This window comes from Pagrus pagrus (assembly GCF_965226575.1).
Source record: "Pagrus pagrus genome assembly, chromosome: 22".
Taxonomy (NCBI): Eukaryota; Metazoa; Chordata; class Actinopteri; order Spariformes; family Sparidae; genus Pagrus; species Pagrus pagrus.
This window is the reverse complement of record NC_140204.1, coordinates 17,158,240-17,176,468: the sequence shown is the minus strand read 5'-3', so window position 1 is coordinate 17,176,468 and position 18,229 is coordinate 17,158,240.

Genomic DNA, 18,229 nt, shown 5'->3' with positions numbered 1-18,229 from the left:
AAGGGAAATTGCTTGCGTTACAGCTGCTCACATTCAAAAATCTTAGAAAGCGAGGAGTTGAAGAGTTTGATGGCCGCAGGCAGGAATGATTTCCTGTGGCACCCTGTGGTGCATCTTGGTGGGATCAGTCTGGTACTGAATGTACTCCTGTGGCTGACCACCACATCATGGAGTGGATGGGAGCCATTGTCCAAGATGACATGCAACTTGGACAGCATCCTCCTCTCTGACACCACCATCAGAGTCCAGCTCCATCCCCACAACGCCACTGGCCTTGCGGATCAGTCTGTTCAGCCCCCACACAACAGCATAAAGGATGGCACTGGCCACCACAGACTCGTAAAACATCCTCGAATATTAACTAAGATGTGTTGGTATGAGCATGACTTTGTGACATAACAACTAGTTTGGGGCGACTTGTGGTCCAAAGTACAATCATTGGATTTGATGTAACGCTAGGTGAAAGTGTAGACTTTCAGCTGTGAGGTTCACACCAGTAATAAGTCAGTGGCGGCCATTTTCCTTTGACATTGTGCTCAGGGTGGGGAGCTTGAATGCTGGGATAATGTTATGCTGCTGGATAAATGTAGGGAACTTGTTATCATTTCATCACTTACCTGTTGAGTAACAAGTTATTGGACAATGAAAATCAAAACTACATATTTGATAATCCATTAGCTAACATTAGCATTCAACCACTTCCTGGCTAACATTACCGTTTGATTACATCCAGTGTGTTTCACTTCTAGGCCTACAGAAATGTGTCTAAGATATGTGTTGACATTTAAGAACTAATCCATGCCTTCACCATCGTAACACTATCAAACGGTAATTTTGGTTAGGAAGTGGTTGAATGCTAACGTTAGCTGTTGCCTAAGTTAATCTAATGTGGCAGTAGGCCGAAATGTTGTTAAATTAAAGCACATAGTCAACCTCACTTTTACTTTAGCTGCATTGTTGGCTTTGCTGGTACAGAGCCAGCAAAACGACAAATGGTTCACAGTTGCCTTCTACCACCTTTACAATTAAACTTCTTGTCAGAAATGCTGACTCAGCGCTATGCAAATATATGCGCATAAAACTAGAGTCGAGCTGATCAGTGGAGCTGGAGTCTTGCTCTGGGTTTTTATTTGATTTCCTTGTCTTGGCCTGCTGGGATCAGACCATGACCTGCTCCATTTTCAAGAAGATTAATTTGATTTTATTTTGTTTGTCCTCACCACAAAGACATCTATTTTTTTTTTCAAAGCTTTACTTTCCTCCGACATGAAACTTGACCTTACAGTTATTGATCTTAAATCTAAAAATGTTGCATCGTAAGAGGTGAGAGAGTACGGACATCCTTCCTTCTATTGTTTCGTCATTTATCAGCCTGTCCAGTCATTATATCTGTGAAGGCATTTTATCCTGCTAACATTCACTGTGCACTCACACAGACACCAATTAACACTGTCTTCTCAAGCACAAGAGTCATTGCAATGGGCTCTCCTTCTTCACAGTCTATTAGTGAAAGCATCGGAGAGTAAAAAAAGACAGAGGAGGGGGGTAGGAGGAGGTGAAGGAGTGATGGAGGGATCATTCATGCTGCTCCAGTGGAGAGCCCTCTGGTTGATGAGTGGAGCTCCTTTCTCCTTCATGGCCTTCTCCCCATTCCAGCAAAACAATCTCTCGGCTCTTGCTCTTGTTGCCACCTGTTACATTTATCTTCTCACATATCTCCTCTTTCTCTCTGTATAAAGCAGGTTTCCCTCAATATATACATAGGTAGTGTTCTGATAAGTCTTTTCACATGTGTTTTTTCAGTAACGCGTTTTCCAAATCCTGAGATGAGTCATTGTTACTGCCTCACCTCGTCACTAGATCTGGGTGATAGCTGCACACTAGAGAGAGACAGAGAGCAAAACCTGCAATACAGCCATGATAGCATAACAGCTCGGAAATCAGGATTAGAGGCCTAATGGAAAATAAGTACCACAGCTTTTTAGTTTAGATTGACACAATCTGTTACAATTCCACTGCTGCGCTTATCTTTGTCATATCTACATGTTTGGACCATAAATGTGCGAGTTATAGCCGTGCCAAACAATAATCTGGCACTACATCAAACTGTAAATACATGTAGGCAGCTGACTGAAAGTGAATCAGCCAATAAAACTGTTGTTCCTCAAGAGAAGCACTTCTTCTTAGGGGTCAAGCTTCTGATTATATTATGGAAACTTTATGCCAAGATGAAAATACTGTAAAGGAAGACAATTCTGAGTCACTACCCCAATATTATTTATGCTACCCTTTCTATAATTTTGACCTTGTATCACATCATTTTATAACATTTTTATACATTTTTTATATACAGTACATTTTTAAAATAAAAAAAATAATACTTAGCAAGCATTTTGGGTAAGAATTTTAAGTCAGGATCTATTTATTTTGATCTACTATCTCATAATTTAAGTTGCCTATACTTTATAATCCTGGCTTACTATCTCATAATTCTATTATGGGATAAAAATAAGTTCATTTGTAAGTCATCACTTCGACGTATGCCATAGTTTAAAGGGACATTTCCACTTTACATTTTTTTCCCCTATGTCCCTTCTGGGGCTCCGATCTATTAATGTTAGTGTTATCTCATGATGTGACTTAGGTGTTCCTTAGTTCACTATGCATTACATCCAAACTTCTTAAAAATCTTTTTATAGGGGGCCTTCATATGGCAGAACTTCTGGTCAAGCAATGAACATAGATACTCTAATATTTTGAACATTACTTCAGGCTGAATCTGACAGCGTGTTGTTAGACCGCTGCATCACTCACCATGTCTGTGAACTCAGTGTCGTGTTTACGCAAACTGTAAACTCCTCTGAACTAAAGTTCACTCCTCTGGAAAAACAAATGATTACCCAGTAGACACGATGACTCAGGGATTATGATCATCAAATATTCATATTTACATCAAACCTCGCAACTAACAGCTATTAGGAAGTGTGTAGCTACTGACAAACACACAAAGCATATCAATTTCATTTTTAAGATGGATTGTTTTACACTGAAGTTTTAGAGTCAGTGAGTGTGTCTGAACGCATGTATGCGTGTCAATGTATAATCTGCCATAGTCAGTGTGTAGATGCTGCAGTAGGAGCCTGTATACTCAGTGCTGGTGGATGGTGACTGAGCCACAGTAAATATAGTCTGGTTTGGACAGATATGAGGAGCGTTTTAAATATAGCCCAGTCTTACTCTGTATTTCTCCTTCCATGTATGCTTCCATGTTTGGCTGTGCAGAAATGACGACTACCAAACTCAACCCAATCGAATTAAAATACGGCATGAGAGGAAACAGACAACATGGGGGCGGTGAGTTGCTGCTGTGTTTGTGACTCACCACCTGAGACCACTGAGCTCCTCATCAGGCTGTGGTACACGAGCTGTGCTGTGCATACGACTGCATGGGGATTTTACATTGGAATGAACCTGTTTAACCACAGTGACATCAGGGCTGAACAAGAGAGTGTCGAACCACGAGAGTGTCCTTTGGTCAAAAATGAAATCGATATAACAAGGAAAAGCTCTTCAGGGCTTCTCAGTGGTCTGCCATGTCATTTGAATGGTTCATAATGTTATAATACGTTTTTTCATTCAAAATAGTCATTTGAATTAGTTTAATTTAAAAATCAGCACACCCTACATTTTTGTGTGTACATTTTACTAAAAACAAAAATTCCGGTATTTCATAAAAATCTTTTTAAAATCAAAATGTTTAATTGCTGAGGAGGCCCGCTGCCTTAAAAATCAAGTGGGTCCACTACCAAAAGATTATTAATGATATCACATTTACATTACATTTAACGTTGTCAACCTGACTTCCATGTTGGGAGGCAGAGGAGATGGTGGTGGAGCTACAGGCGACATGGCTGACAAGCCAGTAAATGCGTTGACTGTGTTTCAAGATTTGTCAGCATGATTTAACCTCGGGAGGAGACCTTAGGGACAACTTCCAGCAGATATTTTTAAGGAGAAGTTAAGAAGCTGGGCTCCAGTAGCTCAGTTGCCAGAGCACGTGTCCCATGCACAGAGGCTTCGACCTTGCTGCAGCATTCAGAGTTCAAGTCTGACCTGTGGCCCTTTGGTGCCTGTCATGCCCCCTCTCTCTCATCCCCAGTTCCTGTCATTGCTCTAAGCTGTCCTGTCAATAAAGCCATGAAAAGGCCAAAAAATACAGTTAAAAAAGAAATCTCCAGCTGCAGCAGCGGGGACAAAGCCAGTTTTTTCTTTAAGCCAAAACGTGTTAGCAGTAAACATTTCTGCAAACCACTGATACCATACATACAGTACAGTACGTGTCATAGAATACATACCAATACATACCATACCAATACATACCATAGTACAGTTAATTCAAAATGCGGCTGCACGCGTTCTCACTGGAACAAAAAAGTTCGAACACATTACACCTGTTCTTAGATCTCTACATTGGCTCCCCGTCAAAACTAGAATTGATTTTAAGATTCTGCTACTTGTATATAAAGCTCTAAATGGCCTCGCACCTCAGTATATAAAAGACATGCTCATCAGATATGAACCAGCAAGAACTCTCAGGTCCACCGGCAGCGGTCTTTTAACCATCCCTCGTACTAACTCTAGAGCAGGGGAGGCTGCCTTCTGTATCTATGCCCCAAGTAAATGGAACACCCTGCCTGAGGACCTGAGAGACGCTTCTACACTGAGCATTTTTTAAAGCAGGTTAAAAACCTTCCTTTTTTCTAAAGTTTATGACTAAGTTTCTGTGTGTGTGTGTGTGTGTGTGTGTGTGTGTGTGTGTGTGTGTGTGTATGTGTATGTGTATGTGTGTGTCTGTGCGTGCGCATGCATGTGTCTGTTCTGTATATTGTAAGATTTGTAAAAGCTGCATGCGCTGGTTCTTTGTATAATTGCACAGACTTTCTGCACTTGTCTTGTATTCATGTTGTCGCTATGTATAAAGCACATTGTGTTACATTGATTTGTATGAAATGTGCTATAGAAATAAAGTTTGATTGATTGATTGATTGATAGTGAAATTTGTACAAAACGTGTCATCGCGTTCACATTACATGTTTGACACCTGACTTAATGCTGGAGGGCTGGTGGTGGAGTAAAAGGTGACTGGTGACTGTAGTTTGATTCTATGTTTCAGCATTTGTGTCTGTTACCACAAAATCTAGTATTTTGAACCAAAACTTTTTCTAACCCTGGCCTTAAAGGTTGGAAAAGGAAACGATCAGGAACATGCCCATACAGAAAAACAAAGCTAATTCAAGAGAAGTAATCAGCTACTCTGTTTGACTTTATCTAGGGCTGAAATTGAGTTTGTGCAGCAAAGTAAATATCAACTGAAGGCTCCAGTTCACCTCTCGAGATTAAAAATCACAGCAGCTATTGAACCAGACTCTTTCAGACAGTTTCTACTCAAGTGCCCTTGAGCTATCACCTAAATCCAACCGTTTGTGGTGTCAATGCCAAAGCAGCGTTAAAACATAAACAAAAATGTAAATGAAAGTGATGTGAATGCAAACTGAATTGCTCTGATCCAGTTCAGAGGATATATCTGCTTTGACGTTTAAAGGTATCAAGTATCCCGATGATTCCCGCTTCATTCCTTCACTTGGGAATCCCAGAGTGGATTCAGTTTCCATCTCTTTGAACATGTCCTTGAACATGACACCAATCAGAGGTACTCTGACCGACCCTGTGAAACCCATAAATGTTTGATGCCCTGTAGAAGTGACCACATAGTTCAATTTGTTGGTGCAGCACTCTGCCGCTCACCACAGAGACATCAAAGGTCCAAACCACTGCTGCAGTTTACGACTTTACTTCACGAGTTTCCCCGTAGTTTGATTCACCTCAGCTTTGATGTTAGCCAGCATGCACAATGTTGTGATTTTCATCCTTATACTGCAGGTATAATAGGTACTCAACACCATTTCTCTCTCTATTAAAACAAAATATAAACAGACTGGACAATCTGGTACTTTGATTCAAGTGTTTATCCGTCCAATGAATCTGTATGTGTGCTGTTAGCAATTAGACTTTCCTCAAACTAAACTGCTTTATAAAAAATATATCAAGATGTTGTCTGTGCCTTTCGAGGCTTGAAGCCTCGATATGAAGTCCTTGATCTTAAAAAAGTTCTCCGCTGAGTTTATGTCAGCTGTTTGATCTCTGCCTGTAAAAGCAGCAGTTTTCGGTGAAAGCTTGACAGGGAGTTTGGGATGCTTTCCCCCAAAAGGCTGCGTGTTAAATCAGCATTTTATCTTCCTTCCTCTGAGCTGCTGCTGATAAATACAAGTTGAATGGAAATAAATAAATATTCTGAAGGCTGGTTAGGAGAAAACTCACATCTTTAGTTTTGGCTTTTAATCTATTTTCCATGTGTTTTCCGCTTGTTTATTTATTTCACAACCAATTTGAATGCTAGGAGCCGAAATGAGTACAAAGTTCTTGCCTCAAAAAACAAATTCTGCCTTTTAAAAAACCCATCTGGGAAGTAAAAAAGAGAAGGTTACTGGAGGAATTTCAAGACAGTTTTATTGCTAATGTTTATTGCCCCGGGATGATGGGACGACCAACACCTGCTACACTCAAGATTTACACAAAGTAGAAATACAGGTGATGCTGTCATACAAGATATATAATCAAACTGATAAACTGCCGACACAGCCGAGCTCAATTCACCGCTCCAAGACCGTAAACGCAATTACTCCTGTAGCCTTAAGTCAAGTTAAACTTGGCCTTAGTTTGGACCGTTTCATCCACCGTGTCCATAGATGATTCCATATGATGTTCAGATAAGTGGCTGCTCTGGTGGGCAAGATAAGAGCAAAACAAAACAACCAACGTAGTCTTAATCCTTGAAGTCTTTTCTCTTGAAAAACTGAGAGCTAAAGCGTAATCTCACCCTTGTGTCACTTGTCCCGGCACCTTTTCTAGTGCAGCATCTTATTACTGTCATTGTGGATTGCTAAACTGCAGAGGGCTCAACAAAGCTCCCTTAAGCCCCGGGGCCAGAAACAGCTTCTCAGACTTGATAGTTGGTTTATCTAAAATCACTATGTTGGGGTTGTTTAACTATTTTTTACTATTCACTATTATTTTTACACTAAGTCCACTTATTATTTTCCTTTTCTTGTCAGTTTTCTGTCACTGTTTAGTTAGCTTCAGGCAACAAAAGCCCTTGGTTAGGATTTCGGCATCAATAACACTCGGTCAGGTTTAGGAAAACATGTTTTGGGTTAAAATAGACCCGTTTACAATGTTAAACGTGTTTGTACAAGAATAACTTCTCCCGTGAGTTTATTGCTGGAATACCTCCAATAAGGTGTATATTCTGCAGAGCACATATACAGTATGCATGTCACAACAATAGAAACATGTCCTTGCCCTCCCCCTTGTTTAGTTGGTACTTCATATGGCAAATCGCAATACTCTGCCACTCCCTGGGAAATAAATAGTCTCTTTCTCTCTAACTGAACTCGGATTACATGTTTGATTAACCCAAGCTTGTTTTACAGTATCCACCCACAGCATCTTCATTGAGCTGCAAATATCTCAAAGAAGCAGAAGCAACAGGCGCTCAACATTGATTTGATTCTCTTCTGACCTGGTTTCATAGCCGATGCTGTTCGTGCTGATCTAAAAATAAGATTTTCTCTCTCTCTCTCTCTCGCCCTCTCTCGAAGACAGTCAACTCCACGTTAACATACTGTAGCTTTACTGCAGATATCCGCGACAGTTTGTGAAGAAATGAAGTTTATAACTTGCAGTGGCCCGACCTTTTGCTTCCTCGAGTGATTGAGATGAGTGACACGTCAAGCTGGTCGATAACCTTCCTCTTTCCCTCCAGCGGCTGAGCAATTAACCAGCAACGGCAGATGAAGACAAGAGATCATTAGGGAGGCTAAGCCCTAACGATCAGCTCGGCATGTGTATGTGTGTGTGCTTGTTTGCTCGCTGTCTGTGTTTGTGTATCTGCTCTGATGTCAGTAAATGTGTAGGTTGAGCTGCAATCAACAAGGGAAATCATTAGACCCAGCTCTGCTCCTCTAACTCCAGATACTCTCCATTGCTACACTCCCTCTTGATGCAATGCTGGATCTGATGCAAAGTCTACTCTGAAATTCATTTCAACTTCAGCATTTAAAGTAGCAGATGAAATGCATAAAACTGCATCAGGAAAGCGAGGATGAAAAATCTGCCTGGTATCCCGCAGGCCCATTCAGTTGCATTTTAATATCGGAGGAAAATTCTAGTTGCTCTCTTTTCAACACCTCTGGGATGCAGCTTCAGCACATTCACAGTCTGTCTGTCTGTCTGTCTGTCTGTCTCTGATCATGTCGGTACTGTCAATGTAATTTGTGCTCCAGACAAACCAGCTCTGGCCCTCCACTAAGCCCACAACAGCTGCCAGTCTTTGGGGTTCCAGGCCCTGACTTACCCCCTCAAATCCAGGTTGCCTCCAGTGAATCTTGAGAACAAGAACCGGAGGAGGGTGGATTAGTGGTGTCAGAGTGAGAGTTACAGACACCTCAAAAAGAACTATCCATTTGTAGCCTCAATTTACATCCATGCAATTGAAGATTTGTTTATTTGGGGGTAAATTTGAAAGTGAAATCTAAATTAGCTGAGCTATTTAATCTCTTTTCGTGCCTCAGCTGCTTGTGCTCGAGTTTAAAGGGCACGATCTTCTTCACTTTGAATTCTATGCAAATCAAGTTGTGTCACAAGCAGCCTCTTCAACACCAATTGCGGCGCTTTAGATGCTAATCCACCGAGCCCAGCACCATTAACTCAAGCAGGGCTTTTATAACGGAAGTGTTGCCTGATATGATCTGACCTCAGCATTGCTCAACCTCCCCGTAATCAATTAGATGGTTGTGATTGTGCATTGTACTACACGTGTAACACAGGAAGTGAAGTCTTTTAAGGATTACGGTAAAGCAACAGTGAATGGCCATAAAGATTGCTTGAATTTAAATGTACCAGAATAATTTAGGAAAGTTTGTTTTTGACGGTAATATTGACACAGAAATGACATGAACCTTGACTCAAGTGTTTACAATGCAAGTAATGATCGGCTTTAATATTCTAAGTTAATATAATTTGATTCAAAAGGCATTTTTAGGTCGAGATTAAGCATTTTAGCAGAGTAAAATACCACAACGTATTGATTAAATAACTTATCCAATTTCATTTCATTCAAATTGCTGATTGAATACATGAATACATATAATATTTTTTGTGACCAAAATAAAGCTTGCTAATAACAGACAAAGCATTAATTGGCCTATTTTCAGTGGAGGCAACCATCACTGAAACAGCCACTCCAAGCATTTATACTGCGCTCACATCACATTGTCAATCTGCAGTGACTGGTATAACAAGTTATATGAGAACAATGGAAGTGTTGAAAGAAGGGGAAATATTGAGAGTAAAACAAAAGAACACCAGTAAATTAATAAAAAGAGACTTGTGTCCTTGAGTGTGTTGCCTAGTGCATGTTGGGAGGCTTCCCTGGGATGATACACTGCAAAAACTAAACATCTAAACAAGTGTAATTATTGTATATTTAGATTAAAAGTCTAGTTGCTCTTGTTTTAAGTAAATGGACAGATAATTTGACTGGTTCAGTCATTTCATTTATCAAAAAAAGACTATATGTGACACCTGCACATCTAAAGCTGCTGTACGCATTCCTGTACATTGCGTCAGTAATGTACTCCAAGTATAACAATACTAAAGTAATGTAACTTGATTGTTTTCCGTTACTTTTGGATTGCCTCAATACCAAACATGTACAAATAAAGACGAGAGAAAAGAAATATATCAATTAGATGACTTGTACTTCATCTTAATAACAAGTGTGTCCGCTGCATGAATACACACTTGTGTAGTCAGTTTCACTCGAGACCAGAATGATGTTGTGTGAGACTTGTTCAGTGTTGTCATGTGTGCTCATGTGTATGGTTACAGAGAGCAGTCTTTAATTTTGAAATTGTAATCCTGTTGGTAATCCCCTTTTTCTACTGACTGTATCTGTAATCTAATTACATCTTTTTTCCTGTAACATAACCGGAATACACTTACTTTTTTTTGTATCCTGAATCCTGTTGCATGTATCTAGTCACTCCCCAACCCTTTCATTTAAATCAGGCGTGATGGGGCATGTACTGTAGGCATTTTAATACTTTTCTCAGAGAAAGTAAAGTTCTATATCTTTTTTAAAACATGAAATACCAAGATAGAAACATATTCAAATGGGTGTCACTGCTTTAATCAACATAATCACAGTCAATGAAAACATCATCATATTCTCTGTAATGAAAATAAAAGTGACCATTAAGATCTTCACGCATCAAAATCAATGAAGCTTTTCCTGTGACGGGATATCACAGACGCTAATGGGAGACATGGGGTGATTAACTTCTTAATATCGTAAATTAACTTTAATGACCGTCTGATCTGTATCACAGTCGTTGGGGAAATTATTACTGCCTAATGTTACTCTGGTATACTGTGTTATACCAAACAGACTCACTGCAGGGTCTTTTTTACATGGGCAATAAATGAAAATACATCATTATGGACAGCTGAAGACACACACACACACACACACACACACACACACAGAAAGAATGATAGGGACTCAGCGAAAGGTTAAGCTGGTGATTACACTGAGCTTAGCCTTAAACATGGACAGAATGTAATATGAACGGAGTAGTGTGTGTGTGTGTGTGTGTGTGTGTGAGAGAGAGAGACTGCATAATTGCCTGAGTGGTTACGTACTCCCTATCCTTCTTAAGGTCATTTTTTTGATGACAAAGATTGTGTGTCTGTGTCTCTCTCTCTCTCTCTCTCTCTGTGTGTGTGTGTGTGTATGTGTGTGTCGATTTTGTCCCTAATCATGCAATGCAGCTTCTTGGTAAGTGAGTCATGTCGACAATACACCCCTCAACTGTTGATTCGTTTATTTATAGTCATTTGGTGAAAATATAGGAATACCATACTTTATTGTTTTGCGTTACAGCTTGTGTGTGTGTGTGTGTGTGTGTGTGTGTGTGTGTGTGTGTGTGTGTGTGTGTGTGTGTGTGGAGTGGAGAGTCCGATGGAAAGACGTGATGAAAAGACTGACAAGAGAGAGAAGGATGAGACTTGAGTAGCAATCGATTGAGGATATACGAACTCTGTGGTTTTACAACATGGCAGGAGTTGCTGAGGTCAGAGATCATGGCTGTGTGTGTGTGTGTGTGTGTGTGTGTGTGTGTGTGTGTGTGTGTGTGTGTGTGTGTGTGTGTGTGTGTGTGTGTGTGTGTGCGTGTGTGCGTGTGTGACTGATGGCTCTCCATGGCAGGCCCCCACTGACCACGGGGGGGGGATGTGGTGAGAGGGGCAGAGAGTGCAGGGTGGCTGGTAACAAGAGCTGCATCTGAAAGATGATGTGGCGAGCGAGAGGAGAGGATGTTCTGGGAATTGCACAGGGAGAGAGAGAGAGAGAGAGAGAGAGAGCGAGAGAGAGAGTGGTCAAATGAGAGACATAAATAAAAGTGGAGGAACACGTAGAGGGAGATGCTGAGAGAGATGGTGATGGAGGGAGAACTGGGGAGAGAGAGAGGGACAGAGGGGGTGGCGTGGGGGAGATCAAAAGGAAGTTTTTCACTCGCTTCGTCTGTCGCCTCGGGCTGTAACACGTCTGTTAACAACACACGAAACTCGCGGCAATCTCACACGCTCACGCAATCCTCTGTGTTCACATTTGGTCGCTCCCTTGATCTTCCTCTGCCTTCCTCTCGGCAGAACATCAGCCACACCTTCCCTCTGTCTCTGCAAGCAGCAGGGGAAATACAGGCCGATAGAGATGATGAGGGCCAGACTGGACCTTCAGTGTGAGAAACAGATCATTTTGCTTCGAGATAAACCTCAACAGCAACTGATTCCGAAGAATTCAACTGCTCACTCACACATTTCTCCAAACATGTTAAATAATACATTTAGATACACAGTCATGGTCATGGTATGGGTTCTCCACCGTGTCTCAGCTTTATTCTGACCAAGGAAGCACCAACCAGAACCATGGGCTGGATGTAGTGCTGTTTTAAACTAATATTATTACATATTGCACCTTTAAGTAAAAAAAAAAAAAAATCTGATTATACAATGCAAAGTAATACATGTGATTTATTTGATAAAATATCACAAGCCTATTTATTGTGTCATTACATTTAATGTTAAAGTAATGTTAATTTTTTTGGACTCATGTCTGAGTGTCCTGATGATGTTGGACTTTCTAAACATTGAAAGCTTGTTGGGAGAATATTACAGTAAGGTGTGCAAATCTGGGTGCCATGATCAAATTAAGTGTTCATAAAGCTATAAAGCTTTAATGAAGCTGGTTAAATAAGACATTAAACATATCTTTTCTTTGTTTATTTTAATGAGTAAGTGTTACAAAGGATTAAAAAAACTTCACATTCTGTTTTATTTATGCTTTACACAGCATCCCAATTGTTTTGGAAGTGGATCTGACAGATAATCCTGTAATCCAGATAATCCTAACATTTCCAAAAAGAAGTTTGGTATTCTCAAAATAAAAAGAGTTTAGCTGAGGTAAATGTTTTCCAGTTAGCCCATGTGGTTGTATTTTCCTCGGCTTCTTGTTCTGTTATCTCAACCAGGAATGACAGCTGGTTTCGATTCCAACCAGTCTTTGACGAATGTCGATTAAATAGAGAGCACTAATAGTTTGTGTTATAATTTAGTACTGTTGAATGTGATAATATTCATGCTAAGAGTGCTGATTATGTATTTAGACCAGCATAAAGTATAACTGCATACAGCCCCATATGTTCATCTGCCCACTGTGCATGCTTTAATAGCCAATCCATCAAATGTGTTTACACTCTGACGGCCATTCTTCCATCTGAGTTTTTGCTCTGTGACCAGATGGAGACTTTTCACCCCGCCTTGCTCTCTCTCTCTCTTTGTGTCTCATGAGCTGTGGTCTCTGCATGCGGACGCCAACAGAGAAATCAAGTGAACCCAGGAGACCTTTCACTGTCATGACTGACTATGGCGTTCTGTGAAAACAAGGGATGGACCTTCACAAGTGGGAGTTGCCAGTGAAAGACGAACTCATCAGTGCAGTTGTGCCAACCTTTTCCTTCCACGTTCATTATCTCGCGCCGCTTTCTTTCCATTTCTTTTCTCCTCGCCAGGCCGACGGAGCGAGACCGCTCGGGCTGCCTGCGGTGTCCGCCCCCCTCAGACTCTGCTTCCCTGCTCCATCAATCTCCTGCCTCCTGCTCCACATTCCTCCTCCTTCACTTCCAACTTATCTCCCCTCAATTTGTTATCCTCTCTCTCTGTCTCTCAGGCTCTCCACCGCCCTCCTCCTACCTTGGAACCACTACAGCGCTCTGTTGCCATGACAGCGAAGGTAATGTCGAGGCAAGGGATCAGCGAACCTGTTTTTAACCTTTTGTTTGTGTGCCTAAATGACTCTCTCTCTCTCTCTCTCACACACACACACACACACACACACACACACACACACACACACACACAAACACACACACGCTCCAGCCCCCAGGCGGTTGTAGCTTTATAGGCGCGTCTCGTAAACCCAACAGAATCTTGTTGTCTATCTTGTTTCTCAATGGTACCTGTGGCCTTCATGCTGTTGCTATGGCAACCTATATGGATCCTTTCCTCGGTCCTTCATTGGTTGAAATGCCCCGGGTTGTGTTGCTTGATTGGCTGGATGGGGTGGAGGGATGCAATTCATTAACAACATCCACAAATATGTTTTGGTAGGATTTTGTCTTGAAGAGGTAGAAAACAGTGCTGAGTTGTGTGGTTATCTCCACTGTCTACATAATGATGCAACGCAGTCAGCAGGAGTGCAAATATTTTCAGATTCAAGATGTCACCTACTTCGAGTCCATTCTCAGTGTATGAGCACTGGAGACTTCACACATCACACTCGTGTATGCTGAACGCTGGACCAGGATTGGCTTCCAAACTATGTGTGATGTCACAAACGATGCTCATATGCCCGCCTCCTGAAGTCAGATTTTCAATTCTTTTAGCAATGAGTGTTCAAACATCATTCCAGTGTCAAACTCTGCACACACGTCATCCTTAACCTGTACGAAGCTTAAACATTCAATAATAGGAACAAGACTGGGGTAATGTAATGTAATGTATAAAATGACTTTAGAAGTGAGCGCTGTGCATATTATGTATTATTGGACCAAACCACATTATGATGATGTTAATATCCAAACTGATGTTAAAATTTCATGGACATTTTTATGTACGCTAACAAAGTAGCCATTGTTTAAAATGTTGTAATCACCGCAGTCTCAGCTTCCAAAAACAAGTGCAGTAATGAATGCTGACGAGTCTTAGAATACGGGCAGCGAACCACATGGGAACGGCTCATTTTTTCAGAAATGTCGATGAAAGAAATGCTTGATGAGCGGCTGCACCGGGTTACAGCAGCTCGCCTGGAGTTGACTTGATGACTCCGGCTCTCTATTGCAGTCGTATTTAAAAAGTGACAGGCTGTGAGTGAGATTCTTGGTCTGTTGGTTCACCCATGTGCCCAGAGCAAACATCTCAGATATCTATGGCCCCCTACGGATGATGCCTAATGATTTTCCCGATGCCACTGTCGGTGCAGAATGTTTTTATGATCAAGAAATGAAAAGATAAAAAGAAAATCCACTGAAGACATTTATTCTCTATTCAATACTAGAATTCGCAGCCATGCAAAAGTACCAGAGATTGCATATGAACAGAGGGTTGATAGGTAGATTGTATAGCCAACCACGTGGCGTGGGCCGCCCAGATCTGTAGACTTTCATTTCATCCAAACACAAAAGCAGCTGATTAGTTCCCTCTTGCAGGGCGAGACTGCCCGCTGTTTGGAATGAAAGCCTGCAGACCTTCAGCCTTCTGCATCACGCGGCTGCCTGCTCCATTAGCTTTATATTCAAACGAAGCATTCAGGGCTCATTGCATTGATTAATTAAACGTTGCAAAATGAAAAAGAGTCAAGGACGTTTCTAAAACTAACCCTTTAATGTGCACCGACGTTCTGTTTGTCACATGTCAGCCCATAAGCGATTGTTTGCTCTCATTTAACAATGCCAGCCGTTTTCCCTCTAATGGCTTCAACCTCTTACTAATCTATTTCTCTTTGCTCTCACCACCTGACTAATAGGCAGCCTTCAGTCCGCATTGAAATGAGGTAATTAGTGCGTGTGGTTGTTTATGTGTGTTGCGTTGAAAGCATCAAGACTGTGGTGGAGGATTAATGTTATTGTCGCTTTAGAGTCGATGATCAGGGTTGCTTGGAGCGTGCATATGTGTAGAAGTATGCAGGCAGTATGTGTGTGTGTGTGTGTGTGTGTGTGTGTGTGTGTGTGTGTGTGTGTGTGTGTGTGTGTGTGTTTGCCAAATGTAAAGGTCTCAGTGAAACATGTTTAATTGTCTGTCGTGAAGGTCTTTCATACAATGACTCATCCCCTCCATCCCACAGTGCACTGGGGACGAGTTTCTCCATACAGACAGACAGACAGATGGTTTTAAAGAGGAGCACCGTCAGATTAAAATGTCTCTGGAGCACAGAACAATCATGATTGTGACTCAGAGAGGGCTGAATCTCGCAGTGGAGGTAACTGAGCCGAGGGGAAAACGAGTAAATCATCATTACTAAACAGAGAGAAGCTTTTATACGCGTCTATATTGGGCCTGAAGTGATTTCAATAAGAAGAGATCAATTTGACTTTGCTGACTAGGCTCAACAGATGTCAGGCACCTTCATTAAATGCGGGTAGTAAGTCTGAAAGACAGAACGAAAGAATTGCACCGATACATGGGACAGCATCAAAGGCATCGAGTGGCTCGAGGAATACAGGCAGAAAGATCAGTGGATAAGATGACGTCAGAATTATGTACAGTGTGTCAGGAAAGTCGACAATGTGGGGAAGCAGGAGTGATGAAGAGACCTGAGGAGAGAAAAAGCAGAAATCCAACCATAAGGGACTGAAGAAAAGGAAAGACTTTAAAAAGTTTTGTTTGAAATACAGTATATTAAAAGATAAGTTCATCCAAAAACGAAAATCAGAGGTCACTTGAGACGTACTGGACGTACCGCCCTTATAGGGAATGATCATGTAAAAGCTCAGTTTTCATTGCACAGATTTGACTGGCTGAGTAGCATCACGTGTGGTGATTTACATTTGGTCACGCCATTATTCTGCAAGTTTCCTGGGATGCTGAACCGCTGCCGTAAAGGCCAAAACAAAAAAACAAAAAAATAACTGTACCAGTTATAAAGAAATGCTCCGTCAAAATGAACTAATTGTCAGTAATTCATCAGTTATAGGTTGCACCTTCCCTCCTCCCACAGACCAAAAACATTATGGTCAAGTGTAATCTGTTTATATGTGCAGCTCTGTGATGTACTGGCAACATGTCCAGGGTATTCGACTAAAATGCATGATGAGAGAAGCTTTTGTGCCTCGCAAAATCACCAGGATAAGTAGGTAAGTCTATGAATAGATGGACAGAAATCCCGTACGGTACACCCACATATCCCCAAATCCAAGTTAAAAGGTAAGAAATGATGCTTTCTACTGTATTCTCAGTTGCTATCTTTTTATACTCCACATAACCCCTCCCGGATCATTGAAACCAGTAATAAGCTGCATGTAAGGCAGCAAATGCTTTCTAATACGGAGTCTTATGCAACAATGTTGTCATCATTAATAATTCATTGGCCTCCTTTGAAGTTTTGTCACCACGCACATGCCTTCTTCTTCTCCGGCTTTATCTCTCTCCCCCTCTCCTGCTCGTTCTTAGCTGTTTATCCTCCCTCCCCCTCCAGTACAGTGTGCCCCTGGTAGCGATACAACGCTGATAACAGCTTATATAAAATATGTCCCTTCACTGCGGTGTTAGTCATGCCTTTTGTTTCTCCTGCGCCGCCATCACAACAGAACAAGGGCAAGTGTTAGGTGGAATGAAATACTCGATATCTGGAAAAGGCACGGTGTTCGTTATGTGTTCCATCACTAAGATGCTTTGGTGACAGAATGAAAGACACTTTACAGATTGGCATCTTGATATTTGAGAAGCAAAAGGAGAAACAGATGCTAAAGAAATAGCATTACAGCTGTCCATTTCCTTGCACATTATGATGATTATTGCCAGAAGACAAAAATAATGATGTCTTATGGCACAAATAATGATGATAAAGATTAAATATTAAATGACTGATTATAAAGAGGATTTTTTGTCTTTTAAAGATGTCCATCTAATGTTCTACTTCGTTTGGTTATTGATGTTTATATGAAGTAAAATCTGATTATTAAAGGTGCACTATGTCGTTTTGGGGAAGAAACTAAATAAGCAAACTGCTTTACTTTGTTTATATACGGCGGACGCTTTCAAACAGTGTTCTGGGGACCTTATTTTTCCTCTGAGAGCAGCTTGTTTATTCAGTTAAAAATAAATATTTCTGAGTTTGTGTTATTACCTCATTATTAGGATACATCTTAAAACTCTGAGTTTGAATTTCTTCTCCAAAACTACATAGTGCCCCTTTAACTGACAGTGTCCTGGTGAGCTTTTAAATGATTGTAAAATAAGCCTCAAGATTGACTCATTTATGTTTTCTTGGGATCCTACTTTTTTCTCTCATGTTGTAATTAGTTCTTCTTTTTATCACTGAGTCACACGAGGACATTATGCTGCACAGCACTTCTTCTGCCCTTCACCTTTAAGCGAACTCTTTCAAGCCGTTAAATGGTTCTCTTTAGTATTCTACCGAAGTCGTCAGGTTTATGTCTCAATCACTCGTTTGAGCCTTCTCGTCCCAGTTCTGCGCCGCCGTTTCATTATCTGCGAATGACCCTCAGCTATCCACCTAGACGACTGCCTGGAAACCCACACACATCAGCTATTCACAGACTCATCTCACTGTGTCCCGAGCTAACTTTCCCCCCTGCTCATCCCTCTTCTTTCACTTTTCTTTGTCTTAACTTGATATCTAGCATGTGCATGGCGCTATGTCATCCCCATCTACACCTCCCTCCTTTCCTGTCAGGCTGTGTGAGTCTTGTCTCACCTCCTCCTCCCTCCGGCCATCTATCTACTTCCTCCTCCACTTCTGCAGCCTCACTTTGAA